This window comes from Monodon monoceros, unplaced genomic scaffold, assembly GCF_005190385.1.
Source record: "Monodon monoceros isolate NGI ecotype Baffin Bay Population unplaced genomic scaffold, NGI_Narwhal_1 Super_Scaffold_17, whole genome shotgun sequence".
In the NCBI taxonomy this organism is placed as follows: domain Eukaryota; kingdom Metazoa; phylum Chordata; class Mammalia; order Artiodactyla; family Monodontidae; genus Monodon; species Monodon monoceros.
This window is the reverse complement of record NW_021703773.1, coordinates 23,246,728-23,259,194: the sequence shown is the minus strand read 5'-3', so window position 1 is coordinate 23,259,194 and position 12,467 is coordinate 23,246,728. Positions and strand designations below refer to the sequence as shown.

The 12,467-nt window shown below is 39.3% G+C and overlaps 1 long non-coding RNA gene across 2 annotated transcripts in view; it reads right to left on the bottom strand.

Annotated features, from left to right (window-relative positions):
• Window positions 1-1,102: 1,102 nt before the first annotated feature.
• Window positions 1,103-12,467, bottom strand: part of LOC114897441 — a 54,069-nt gene continuing 42,704 nt past the window's right edge. The window contains exon 4 of one of the 2 annotated variants that reach the window (XR_003794132.1): window positions 1,103-1,282. This is a non-coding gene — a long non-coding RNA (uncharacterized LOC114897441). The remainder of the gene's footprint in view (window positions 1,283-12,467) is intronic. The other variant, XR_003794133.1, reaches the window with a different exon arrangement.

Below are 12,467 nucleotides of genomic sequence, written 5' to 3'. Positions count from 1 at the left end.
ACAGGAATCTGCTCATTCAAAACTCTCAACTCCATGTAGGATAAATGCAAAGAGATCCATACACAGGTACAGTACAGTAAAAATGTTGAACGGGAAGACAAAGAGAATATCTTCAAAGCAGCAACTGAAAAACAGCTTATCACAAGGAAATCTCAATAAGATTAACAGCTACTTCTCATCAGAAACAACGGAGGTCAGAAGGCAGTGGGATGACACAACCAAAGTGCTCAAAAAACCCTCAACAAACCCAAACGCCCTGTCAGACAACAATCTTATACACAGCAAAACTAGCTTCCAAACACGGAGGTAAAGTAATATCACTGCTAGGTAAACAAAAGCTGAGAGACTTCATTGCTAGTAGATCCACCCTACAAGAAAAACTAAAGAAAGTTCTTCAGTCTGAAAGTAAGTGATCCCAGGCAGTAATTCTAATCTCCATGAAAAAACAAAAAGCACAAGCAAAGTTCATTATATAATTATGAAAGATACTGTAAAAGCATTTTTTCTTCTTTCTTTTTTAAAAAATAATTTTAAAAACAACTTTATAAAATAATATGTATATAATTGTTGGGCCAAAAACATATATAAATGTATATGTCCGAATAACAGCCCAAAGGGGGTGCGTATGAGCAATGCTATATCAAAGTAAGGAAATGACACCAGATGGTTACTCAGATCCACAAAAACAAATTGAGAGAACCAGAAATGGTAAATTGGAAGATTAATATAACAAATGCTATAAATACATACTTGGTCTTCTTTCTTCTCTCAGCTTCTTTAAAATACATAAAATTATATAAATTAATAACTGGAACAATGTATTGTTGGGTTTGTGATATTTATGGATGTAGCACATAAAACAATAATTGCACAAAGAGGGGGAAATATGGCATTTCATGATGATACGCCTTGAAATGTGTGTGTGTGTGTAACATCTGACCTTTCACAGTTTTAGAGTCAACATTTCATAGCACCTTCCATACACAGATCTAAGATGTAGTGTAGAGACTTTCTCAAAAGACTATGTGAGCTAGGGATTGCCTTTCCAGCCCTCCTAATTTGGTGTGCCCAAGCTCTTGCTAAAGAAATGTGATCAGAAGTGCTGAGTACGGTTTTCAGAACACTTACCTAACAGACAGTCTCTAACCCTGGACTTGGCATTCCATCATTCTCTTCAGCTAAGATGGCAGAGTCCACGCTGACCTTGAAAGTCATGTATTGAAGATGGTAGAGCCACTGTCAGCCAGAGTTCCTGAATGACACACATGTAGCGGAGAGTCACCTGCCAACCCAGAACACATGCCCTGTGACTTGAATGAAAAATAAACTGCTATCTTGTGTGAGTCACCATGTTCCTTTGTGCGCTTTGCTATAGCAGGTGATGGTTTCCTAGCTAATACAGTGGCCTTTAGAATCATAAAGGAGTGGAGGCAGCTCTTCCGCCTTCTGCTGACATTCTCTCAGCCTGTGTGTAGTTCAAGGAGGTAAATCCCTCACCTAAAGCTATGACTCCCAGTGTTCAATAATAAGCAGCAAAATTCACCTCTGAAGCCAGGAGGATTTGAAGCAGGTAATTAACAAGGAAAAGGACCTGGCTGGCTGGCATGCTTTCAATATTCTCTGTTAGCGTCACATACACCTACCAAGGAAGAATACATTCCTCATGTCTGCAACCTTATTAGCTGTTCTCCCACAGAACCAAGAGCTGGGAACTGTCACTCTTACTGTGACAACAAGGCTAAAGTTAATTTTTCCAGGCAAATCTACTTTGTTAAGTAAATATTGATCCTAGTTCTCAGTATTTCTTCTTCTTTTTTTTTTTTTAAAGGGAAATGACCAGAAGGTATGACTGGAAATGATTATTATTTTATTTATTTTTTCTGTGTGGGGCCTTCGTTTCTGTGCGAGGGCTTTCTCTAGTTACGGCGAGCAGGGGCCACCCTTCATCGCAGTGCGCAGGCCTCTCAGTATCGCGGCCTCTCTTGTTGCGGAGCACAGGCTCTAGACACGCAGGCTCAGTAGTTGTGGCTCACGGGCCTAGTTGCTCCGCAGCATGTGGGATCCTCCCAGACCAGGGCTCGAACCTGTGTCTCCCACACTAGCAGGCAGACTCTCAACCACTGCGCCACCACGGAAGCCCAGTATTTCTTCTTTTACTGTTTTATTTAATTCTGTATATCCATGGGCAGACTTGCACAAAGCTGGTTGAGCTAATTCCTATGGCATCTGGACACTTGGCAAGTTTCCTTTGACAAGAGGTCCTAATGTTCCCTTTTCTATCATAAAAAACTGAAGGAACCTCCTGTTTTCCCACTAGCATCTGGCATATGCCTAAAGGCATTTTGAAACCATCTAGGATTTTCACGAAGGACTATTTTAAAAATATGTGAACATAGACAAAAAGCAGGGCTGTTTTCAAACATGTATTCTTATTACTAGAAAGTTCCCAGGATGGCTAAAATTACATTTCAGTCCTAAAATCCTTTTTATTTGTTTAAGGACAAAAAAAGGCTTAGATAGTCAGAATCCAATATGAAGCCCCATGCAACCATATTTCCTAAAATTAATATTCTGTGAAAAAAGGGTGACATTAGAGAGGGATTAGTTGCTGCTAGATTCACATTTTTACATAACGAATGCCTGATTGTATAGTTTCACAGCAGAACTTTACGGCTACGAATCAAAAACACAGCAAAGATTCATCTTGCCTCCTCTTCCTGTGTGCCTTAAACAGGAACGTTGAATCACGATTTCATTATCACAGACAGTAGAATTCCATCAAATATCTGTAGCACCAAGTGCGTCAAAATTATGAAGGTAAAACCAAATTCTCAGTTTGCCAGTTTCAGGCAATAATTGACAAATACAGTTCCTCAAGTTCTGAAAACTTATAAGTATTCAGTGCCTTAGGGTCTTTTCTAATGCTCATGTGTGAAGAAGGTGCGTTTTGCTTTTTAGACTAAATTTTAGACTGAAACTCATAAATAATGGGGACTGTCAGTGAAGGCCAAATTGTCATCTTTTCTTTCATCTAAACAAAAAGCCCTGGGAATGGGCCTCAGACGAAAAATCCTCAAAGACGTGTAGAGAAGCCCAAGAATATATATCTGTGCATCCCTATAAATATAGTTAAATCTACCTACAGCTATTGCATAAGCTGTACATTATATCACACTGGAGACTTTTTAAGAGGTGATTTGTCACATGCATATAAGTTTAAAACAAGACATTTTCTGTATTCAATAAGTTACTAGCCTCTGAGACCCGTAAGAGAAATTCTGAATTGACAATTTTCCTCCAGAAGAGGTATGAAAGAAGAACCCTGGCAAGCAATAACTTAATAATTTTCTCTTCTGTGTAACATTCAATAAATCCAGTTATTTTCTTTAACCAAGATCTATAAGTACAATAAAGGTAAATGATACTGCATCCATTGGACATATCTTACATATACCCTGACTAAAGACAAAACTCCATCTAGTTTCCACAATAAATGAAGAATAATTGGAAAAGTCATGCACCTTAAATCTTTGTTGGTTTTTATTTTAGGGCTTAAAGGAAAATTTGTATAAGAAACAATTTTTATAAAGTCTATCAACACTAAAAATTTTCTTTTAAAACCTAGATGTGGTCTGAAATGTAATATGTGAAGTGCATGAACTGTAAAGATAGTTCCCTTTACTGGTAGGTAGTCACACCAGAAAGCCACTGTTAAATTAAAAATTAAGGGCTTCCCTGGTGGCGCAGTGGTTGAGAGTCCGCCTGCCGATGCAGGGGACACGGGTTCGTGCCCCGGTCCGGGAAGATCCCACATGCTGCGGAGCGGCTGGGCCCGTGAGCCATGGCCGCTGAGCCTGCGCGTCCGGAGCCTGTGCTCCGCAACGGGAGAGGCCACAACAGTGAGAGGCCCGCGTACCGCAAAAATAAATAAATAAATAAATTAATTAATTAATTAAAAATTAAGCCTGAGAAGAGAAAATTAAAAACAAAGTAAATATATAGCACTTATAGGCCAAAATACGACAGGCTACAGCTGAATAAGTTTGTAACTGGTGCTGCTTTGCTAATCATCAGAATCTTCAGTGTGATGTTCAGCCAGGATCCTCTCAGCCCAGAGGTCTTCATATAACAAGGTATTAGAGTCGTTTTATAACCTAAGACCTTATGATGTTATGAAAAGATCTGACAAGAATGACGTAACCCTCACTCTGAAGGGAGAACTCTGTACCCTTACTGTTAATCTGAGCATCAGTATGTACAACTATGAAGAAGGCTCAGTAAAGTCCTGTTATTCAACTGCTAGTTCCACCATACTGAAAACCCTAGAATGGGTTTTCTGTTTATTTGACCCAGCATCTACAAAAACATTACCACTGATGTACTTAATAGCAAAAGACTGAAGGCTTTCCCCCTTATCAGGAACCAGGCAAAGATGTCCTCTTTCACCATTTCTATTCAACATTCTTCTGGATGTCCTAACTAGTGCAATAAGAGAAGAATTTTTAAAAAAACAAAAAAACACATACAGATTGGAAGGGGAAAGTAACATGATCACATACTAAGAAATTTACAAAAAAGCTACTGCAATTTAATTAATTGAACAAGGTCATGGGGCAGGGCAACACATCAAAAGCAATTATAATTCTACACTACAGTAAATAATGGAAATGAAATTTTAAAACAATACTGCTTATAATAGCATAAAAACATGAAATACTTAGGGATAAATTTAATAAGATATATACAAGACATCTTACACACATTAAAAATCTATAAAACAAGATTGAGAAAAATTAGAGACCTTAATAAATAAAGCTATATACCTTGCTCAAGAATTGGATACTATTAAGGTATTTATTCTTCCCAAATTGATCTTGGATTAAACGCAGTATCAATAAAAATCTCAGCAGACTCTTCTTTATAGAAGCTGATAAGCTGATTCTAAAATGTATATGTTGGGGCTTCCCTGGTGGCGCAGTGGTTGAGAATCCGCCTGCCGATGCAGGGGACACGGGTTCGTGCCCCGGTCCGGAAAGATCTCACATGCCGCGGAGCGGCTGGGCCCGTGAGCCATGGCCGCTGAGCCTGCGCGTCCGCAGCCTGTGCTCCGCAGCGGGAGAGGCCACAACAGTGAGAGGCCCATGTACCGCAAAAAAAAATAATAATAATAAATAAATAAAATGTATATGGTAATGAAAAGACATAGACAAGCCAAAACTCTTTTGAAAAACAAGAACAAAGTTGGAGGACTTACCCTACTTGCTCTCAAGATTTACTCTAAAGCTACAGTAGGGCTTCCCTGGTGGCGCAGTGGTTGAGTGTCCGCCTGCCGATGCAGGGGTCATGGGTTCGTGCCCCGGTCCGGGAGGATCCCACATGCCACGGAGCGGCTGGGCCCATGAGCCATGGCCGCTGAACCTGCGCGTCCGGAGCCTGTGCTCCGCAACAGGAGAGGCCACAGCAGTGAGAGGCCCGCACAGCACAAGAAAAAAAAAAAAAAGAACAGGACAAGCCAACAAACATGATATTTTAAAAATCCTTAGAGGATTTTTTACCACACAAAAAAAAAGCTACAGTAATTAAGATAGTGTGGTTTTAGGATAAAGATAAACATTAGATCAATGGTACAGATATAGAGTCCAAAAAGAGCCATATATATATATATATATATTATATTATATGTATACATATTATATATATATTATATATATACATATTATATATACATATTATATATACATATTATATATACATATTATATATATACATATATATTATATATACATATTATATATACATATTATATATATACATATTATATATATACATATTATATATATATATATAAAATCAACAGATTTTTGACAAATATGCCAAGGTAATTCATTGAGGGAAGAAAACAATCTTTTCAACAAATGGTGTTGGAACAGCTAATTATCTATATGGAAAACAATATAAAACTCAATCCTTCCCTCACAACACATAAAAATTAGCTCTAAATGAATCATAGACCTAATTGTAAAAGCTAAAATTATAAATTTTCCAGAAGAAAACATAGGAGACAAACTTTATAATCTGGGGGTAGGCAGAGCTTTCGTAGCCAGGACACAAAATGCACTAAACAGAAAAGAAAAGTTGACAAATTGGACTTTATGAAAACTTTAAAATTCTATTCTTCAAAAGACACAGCTAAGAAGATGACTACAGACTGGGGGAAAATATTTTTGATATATTTATATGACAGTGAGATTATACACAGAATATATAAAGAACTCCTACAATTGACAAGACTGACAAATAGATAGCCGTAAGATTAATAAAAGAGAAACACAGAGGGGGAGACAACTAAACTAATCAAGAATTAATGTGTGGGCATATTAAATGAGGCTGGAGACAGTAAACAAGATATAAACAAATTTGGGCCAATTAATTTGAAAACCTAGAGGAAATGGATACATCATTTTATGGGCTGAATTGCATTCATTTGCTGAAGTCCTAACACCCAATACTTTGGAATGTGACTGGATCTAAAGGTAGGATCTTTAAAGAAGTAAGTATAAATGGGATCTTTAGGATGGGCCCTAAACCAGTTGGACTGGTGTCCTTATAAGAAGAGGATATTAGGACACAGACAGACACAGAGGAAAGACCATGTGAAGACACAGGGAGAAGACAGCCATCTACGAGCTAAGGAGAGAGGTCTCAGAAAAAAACAACCCTGTCCACACCTTGATCTTGGGACTTCCAGCCTCCAGAACAGTGAGAAAATAAATTTCTGTTGTTAAAGCCACCTACTCGGTGGTACTTATTTATGGCAGTTCTAGCAAACTATAACACATCCCCAGAAAACATCTCAACCATTAATAAAACTAAATCTATAGTTTAAAAATCTTGTCACAAAGAAAACAGCAGCCTCAAATGGCTACTTCTAGTTCTACCAAATATTCAACTATTATATTCTATTCAGATAATTTCTCTTCCAGAGAATAGAAAAAGAGGTTGTAAAGCTAGCCTGACATAGATCTAAAAGTTTTAAACAAAATGTAGACAAACCAAATATAGTGATATATAAAAAATACAGTACCTGATTATCTTATTGGGTTGATCCTAAGAATTGAAGGCCTATTAATGTAATTCACAATAATGTATCTTTAAATCAGAAAAACAAAATAACGGAGAAAAATCATTTGATAACATTCAATGTTCTCCATAATAAAAATCCAGCAAGCTGAGAATAGAGAAAACTTCCTTCACCTGATAAAACACATCCTCATCAAAAGAAAAAAAACACCTGAGAAAATACCATATTCAATTATGAAATATTAAAAACACTCCCTTTAAGATCAGAAACTAACATGAACACCTGCCGTCACTCTTTCTCTTTAAGATTGTTTTGAAGGCCTAGCCATGAGGGAAGAAAAGCAGAAAAAACAGGAAAACATAGAAGGACTGGGCAGAAAGAAACAAAATTGTTATTATTTGCAAGATGATACAACTGTCTACATAGAAAACTCCAAATAATCTATAGATAAATTACCATAATTAATAACAGGATACAGCATGTTTGCTGGACAGTATCAATCTACAAAAGCCAATATATTTTAACACATTGGTAACAATCAGTTAAAATACCATTTACAATAGTAAGAAACATATAAAGTACCTAGGAAGAAATCTTACAGAGGATGTACAAGACTTCAGGGGCTACGTTTTGACAAGATCTTCAGGGGATTTGAACACACATTGAAGTTTGAGAAGAACTCTTTAGTACAGTGGTTTTTACCCTTAGCTATATGCAGTATAATAGAATCAAAACTATTGTATTATATTAGAATAATTCCCCATTCTAATGTGTAACCAGCGCTGGCATCAGTATGGTTCAAAAGCCCCTCAGGTGATGCTAATGTGTAATGAGGGCTATAAACCACTCCTCCAGGGGAAAACAGTAGGAGGTACTGGAGGAAGGACACATGGGGCTTCCCAGGCGCTAGAAATGTTCTATTTTTTCCTTTGGGTGATAGATTGTTTGGAACACTGGTCTTTGTCATACATATACCTTTTATATTCTTTGTTGTATTTTAGATTTCAGTGTAACACAAATACCCCCTTACCAGTAGTGGCAGTGCAAAAGTTTCATTATTTAATCCTATCATGATCTCTCTAATGCTGTGACACAGTCATTTGCTGGTTTTCCTAATCATCGCAGAAATTTGAGACTGCTTGAAATCCTACCACTCGTCACACAAAGTTAAGCAACGTCAGAAACAAAACACAAACATCTGTGCCAACCATTTAGAACAAATGAACCCCTCGCAGAATCAGAGGACCCGGATGGCACATTTCACAGGATCAGCCTTTTCTACCAGAAGCTTGGCCAAGATTTTAGCTAATAAGAAAGTATACTTTAAGCTGGTATTGTCTTTCTTGCAAATCAAAAATTCCCATCAACGGGTTTTCCCAATGGCCCTAGAAATTTTGGTCAGCCTTCAAGCACTGTTATACCAAGAACTATAATAAACAAATAGTTTGAACTTGGAAGTCTAGGCCCAATATTCAAATCACTTTTTCATGAAAACCTGAGAAATCATATTTATCTCACAGTAGCCTTTGAGAGGAAAATAATCTATGACTCTGTACAGACATAAAATCTTATATTTTGCACTGAATTTTATTTCAACTGCAGGGAAATTGGTATCTTCGTACAGTCAATTACGGACACTCACTGGACCTGCCCAGCCTTTGGGAGGCCCCCAATGTCTTTCTCTTTCCAAGGGTGCTTTTCAGACCTCATAATGTTGAGAGAGGTGAAACCAGGGAAACTCACAAGTGCTAAGCAAATAGGCAAAACCAAAAACACCCAGTGGAGCTGCTGAAATGTTGCTGCAACTAGAAATCCTCCATAACCGAACTTTCAGTAACCAGGAACAAAAAGTGAAGAATTATTACAGGTTTTTTGAAAATTACTGGACTCATTAAAGGAGGCAGATTAAAAAGGAGTCATCAGTGTTTAACAACAGCATAGTATCAAGGTAACTGTTACTTCACAGGATTACAAAGCTCTAAGTAATTTAGAGAACACTGAACTCAAATGTCCTTAGGGAAGCTATGGGTCTGAGAGGCTAAAGGTCTTTTTCAATGTCACACATTATTTATGGAAGGATTAAGATTAGCACCCAGGTCTCCCAAATCTCCCTGTACCGCCACTACTCCAAGGTCTCAGGGAACTCTGCACTGGTGAACTGAATTCAGAACACATAGGAGTTCTTATGTGGCTGCAAGTCCCATGTCCCAAGTGGAGAATAGCCACCCTGGGTTAGTGACATCTACTTTGTTGCTGTCTTTGGCTTGACATTAAGGACTGCACGCTTGATCTCACTGAAATAATGTCTCATGGGAAACAATGCTCACCGGGTATCTCTCACCTGCTACCTGACTGTCCAGATACCTACTGTTCGGAGACTATAAACGGCAACCAATGTCACTGTGGAAACTATAACCTGTTTCAAACTATTTACTGTACAGAACCAATTTCATATAATGCCCAATAAAAAAGCCACATAGGTTTAAGGTACAAAAAATACGGGGAGGGGGGAGAAAAACAGCATGGTAGTTCCTCAGAAAATTAAACATAGAATTGCCATGTGATCTAGCTTTCCACTTCTGGGTATACGAAAGAATTGAAAGCAGAGACTCAAACAGATACTTATACACCCATGTTCATAGCAGCATTATTCACAATAGCCAAAGGACGGAAACAATCCAGATGTCTGTCAATGGATGATTGGATAAACAAAATGTGGTCTATACATACAATGGAATGTCAGTCACTCTTAAACAGGAATGCAATTCTGACACATGCTACAACATGGAAGAATCCGGCGGGCATTGTGCTAAGTGAAGTAAGTCAGATGCAAAAGGACACATGTCATATGATTCCACTTTTATGAGTTACCTAGATTAGTCAGATGTATAGAAATTGAAAGAGTAGAGTGGTTATCAGGGGCTGGGGGTTATGAGGTTATGGGAAGAATGGGGAGTTGGTATTTAATGGGTACAGAGTTTCAGTTGAAGAAAACAAAAAGTTCTGGAGACGGATGGTAGAGATGGTTGTATAAGAATAGGAATGTACTTGATGCCACTGAACTGTACACTTAAAAATGGTAAACTTTACGTTATGTATATTTTGCCACCGTAAAAAAGGGGGAGATTTCTACTTCAAATTTGGAGTTGGTGCAGAGGAAGACATCAGTGAAACAATACATTATTAGGAAGAGCCCACTTCTAAAGAAACAGGATATTTCACTAAACCCTTAATTGTGTTTGCTACTTCTCAAAAGATCAGAAAGAACTGATGTTGAAATTTAAAGCATCCCTTCCACCACAGTGGTAGAATATTGCAAGGAAAGCACTGTTATCTTGATCTCTGTACCTGAACAAATCTTCTTCTCATGTTTGTTGTCACACTTTGATGTGTGCCCCCAGCCAGCAAGCTACCCTGTTTGGCTATGTAAACTCCCCGTCTTGCCCTCGACCTCGGGGGTGACCTGGTGCGTTAGTGACTCCTGGCTGAGGTAAATGATACGGCACGGTAATAACGGCAACTGTCAGATCTTCCCCTTTTATCTACCTCCATTCACTGTGAAGTGTCTCTCCCCCACTCCCTCCTACCAGGTATCAAAAAACGCAGATAAAGGGGAAGGGAGCTATCTGACGCATTGTGTGCCCCCGTAAGATATCCAATAATTTATGGTCACTGGAGACATTTTCTTTTAAGTGTGCTAGTGAGTGACCTAAATGTAGAGTTTTCCTCCTAACCCTTAACAGAGTCTTCCTTTGTCTTGCATTTAAAAATCTTAAACAGTCCTTTCCCTTCCTCAAGACAAAGACAGAAGTTTGTGAAAACACGTCGTACCCCATCACAATGCAGAGAAGGCACAGGCATTGGAGCCCTGTTCTTTAGTTTTCATATTTCACCTTTTTTTTTTTTAACTGATCCTTGGACTACAGCTAACGTCATTTTTGAAATGACGGTTGAGCAGGGCCATAATGCAGAGGATGCCTGCCATAAATTCTGCTCCGTCAAGGACCGGGAAGTGACACAAAAGAATTCCATCTTTGCAGCCACTTCCGCTGTCCTCTGTAGGAGTGAGAGGGTAAACCCCTGAGCTCACAGGGGAAAAGCTTCAAATCCCACTTGGGTGGAGGAATCTTTAGGTAGACCTAAAGATACATTTCATTCTCTGAAAAGCCTTCCACCTACCTCACCCTTGGTGCCAATTACACCAAAGCAGTTGGAGAGCTCCACATGTGGCCTGATCCAGAGGTTCTGTGAACCGGATGGATGTGAGGGTCTTTGAATCTTCGCCCCAGTGAGTGTTCCCACTTCAGGCGTCCCCACGCTGCTTAAGGAAAGGAGCACCTGTTCATTTCCTCCAAGACGTTTTGCCATTGCTGTGTGTGGGATGAATCCACCAGCAACGTTCCCAACAAGAGCTAGAGAGTGAAAGGTCTGGGTTGCATCTAGCACCAGACTCTCTATACAGCCGTGGCCTGTGCCTCCTCTGGACTTCCATGCTCAGAATGGGGAGAAAGAGCTGGAGGACCCCGGGGTTCCAGGTCACCCCCCTGTGGAGGCTCCAGACCATGAAGCGCACAACGGCAGGTCTAACAGCCACCTATGCCTCTACACTTTCCCTTCGCCCCGTGTTCACAACCCTTTTCATCATTATCATAAGGAGGTTTTTTAAGACATTTTTTCCTGATCGTTCCCCTCCATGAAATTTTAATAGTATAGGTATACTAGATATCTATTTCTGTACCATATGTATACTCGTACTTTATAATAACTATGAGGTTACTGTTCCCAAGAACCAACTGCTGCATCCTTGGGGGCAATATGGTCCCTGTTGAAGATGCATGCCCTCACTCCTTTGGAGAGCCAGTTGGACTAGATGTGACTTGAAGACAGAGCTGTGGTGTGGCATCTCCCTGTGGCCGGTCTGGCAGATTGGCAAAGCGAGCCAGCTCTGGAGTGAAACTCACCAGGATCCGCGAGCAAGCGCCACGCTTCCCTAGTGAGAGCAGTGGCTGAATTTAGGAAATTCCCATATTTTCTCAAGGCTAATACTCCTCATCTATAGAATGGGGATCTTTTCTACATTCAGGGCTGTAGTGAGAATTACAGGATGAAATGTGCATCAACATTACAGCAGCGAGCCCCCATCACGTTAAATGCTTAGCAAATCTTGAGTTCTCTTCTCTCCCTCTTCCCTTTAGTTTCTGTCAAAAATATAATATTCTGGTTTATGAGAGCTGTCTTGTGTTCTTTGATAGGATTTTATTCCCTTTTCTGGAGATATACTAGATTGGAAGCTAATTTGCAAATGAATGTAACGTGTTGCTGCTACAGCTGGTGTGTAAATGTTAACGATCAAGAGTGAAGTAAGTCAGGGGGTTGCCCTGGTGGC